This window comes from Rosa chinensis, chromosome 1, assembly GCF_002994745.2.
Source record: "Rosa chinensis cultivar Old Blush chromosome 1, RchiOBHm-V2, whole genome shotgun sequence".
NCBI classification, from domain to species: domain Eukaryota; kingdom Viridiplantae; phylum Streptophyta; class Magnoliopsida; order Rosales; family Rosaceae; genus Rosa; species Rosa chinensis.
Genome location: NC_037088.1, coordinates 58,197,129 through 58,199,753, shown reverse-complemented (window position 1 = coordinate 58,199,753; position 2,625 = coordinate 58,197,129).

The window sequence follows — 2,625 nt, the reverse complement described above, 5'->3', positions numbered from 1 at the left end:
TGTTTGAGTCTTAGGATGCTCCTAACGTCTAGGATGAACATGTCTCCGAATTCATGGCTGAAGGATTTCACAATCAAAATAGAACTTAATTGAATTCTGTGGTTAATCGACATTGTGATGTTTGTATGAAGATTTGAGATAGGATTGTAACTTGGTTCATTAAGCATGCTAGGATTAAGTCTGATTCATTTGACCCAAAGTGAGTGTTTGTGCTAAAATACTTTCTTTTCGAGTGCTTATTGATAATTCTAGAATTTCGTGGCTGTATTTGCAAAACCTCATCATTCTTTGGAAATCCAATGATCATGTGCCATAGATTTTAATGGACTAGAGAGTACTAGAACTCGGCTGTTGTGACTGTCAAAACTTGTATGCCATAATATGCCCTGATCTTGGATAGGATAGAAGGCATTAGGGTAACCACCATAGCCAAACAAGCATGTGTCCCCAATTGTGCCCGTCGTGGGACTCCTTAGAATGAACCCCTTTGAGCCTACGTTGAAAACCTTTGTTTCATCACCCTCACTACCCTACCATGAGCTTAGTACAGGATATCTCTACCCTTGTCTTAAGGACTTAGTAGAGCATGACATAGTATGTAGGGGTGACGATGAAAGACAAGTATGGGGTGGGAAAAATCCAAGAAAAAAAAAAAAAAAAAAAATTTGCCTTGAAAAAAAAAAAAAGAAAGAAAGAAAGAAAGAAAAGCGGCAAAAGAGAAGAAAAAATTGAAAAGAAAACTCTTGGGAAAATGTTGAAGTGTGGTTTTGGACTTGCAAATTTGTAGAAGGCTCAAAGTTGAAAATTATGCCTTTGTCCATTCCCATGTTGGTTAGAGTGAAGGTTTGGCCCAAAACAATGATATTTGGTCTACAAAAATGATGACATAAGGTGGTCCTTATATGCTCTGCTAGGTCCTTAGGATTTTTTGTATCCTTAATCTTCATTTCAAAAACCCTAGCTTAGCCCCATTACAACCTGTTTTAAGTGCTGACTTGATCCTTGAGATGGGCAGTCTTTGGTTAGTGGAGTCAGTTACGCAGTCGAGCTTATGGTTTAGGTCCATTTGTGCACTTAGTCATTTCATGAGGTCTTTAAAAATTCTTCACAAAATGTGTTTATTGATGAAATATGCAAGCTGTTTGTTGCCTTACAATTTGTTCTCTTGCATATACTTGAGTGTGAAGCTTTTAAGCATAGCCATTTCTGAGAGAAAAATCGAGAGTATGCCCTGTGAGTTTGGATTGGACTTGTTCGAAACATGCTATCATTCACTGTATAACTTAAGTTCTCCATATCTTGCTTAGTCATATGAATGTCACAGGTTTATTAACCATGGAATTATCTTTGTGATTTTGATTAAGTGTTTAACGTGAAAGTCATGAGTTTGGAGTCTCTGAGACAACAGTTAGGAGCAATAGAGTCATTTACTTGCCTTTTGTCAAGTCTTTGTTCTATTTTGGATTTTTTTTGTTTTGTTTTGCTAAGGGACTAGCAAAAGCTAAGTGTGGGGGAATTTGATAGGAGCATTTTAATGTGAAATTTTAATAGTTAATTCCTCACATTTTGCTTAGTTAATTCCTTAACTGAATCGATTTTAATTCAATTTCTATTTTTAGGTACATTGGAGTAAATGAAGGTGAAATGAGCGTTAGGTCCATAATTACCTAGAAATGATGGAGAAGAATGAAAATGCACTAAAAAGTCAACCTTGAATATTTTCTTACTCCGGCTAGGAGAATCAGAGCCAAGCAAGGAAGAAGGAGCGGCCGCCTGACCAAATGAACTTCAAATGAGCTGAAACCTTCCAGATCCATTCTAGACACCCAAAGGATCATTTCTTATGAAGAGTGCCAGAGAAAAATATGAGTGGAAGGCCTTCAAACAATCAGCCCAATTTTCTACAGAAGCAAAACCGGAAAACTGGACCTGTAAGAGGTCCAGCAGCATTTCCGGCCCAACCACATGGATTGAAGCTCTGAAAATTTGTCAGGATGATCTACACTCATAGTGGAACATTTCATATGAAGAAGTCAAAGGCATATAATGAAGTCTTGTTGGAGAAATAATTGAAGGAATAAAGGGGAAGAAACTGACCTGAAAACAGCTCAACACCACATATTCATGTTTCCCACCCACATGAAGAAAGCTAGATGCTTTTCTCTTTTTCCTTGGATATATTTTTTCTACAATCTCTTTAATAGATCATCATCACTTCCATGTTGCTGCACCTTCATGCTTTGCTTTCATTTCATCATTTCTCTTTCTTTTCCATATTTTACAAATCACTTTCATACTCCACTTTCATTATTTTTCTTCCACTCATCATTTCACTCTTCTTTTTCTTCCCTATATAAATACCTTCTCCTCTCATTCTAAAACACATTCCTTCATCCATTTCATCTTCTTGTCTCACCATTTCCTCTCCATTTTCCTTAGTCACCATTTCCTACATACATTCCTTCATCCATTTCATCTCCTTGTCTCACCATTTCCTTTCCATTTTCCCAAACATTCCTTCATCCATTTCATCTTCTTGTCTCACCATTTCCTCTCCATTTTCCTTAGTCACCAATTCCTTCATCCATTTCATCTTCTTGTCTCACCATTTCCTCTCCATTTTCC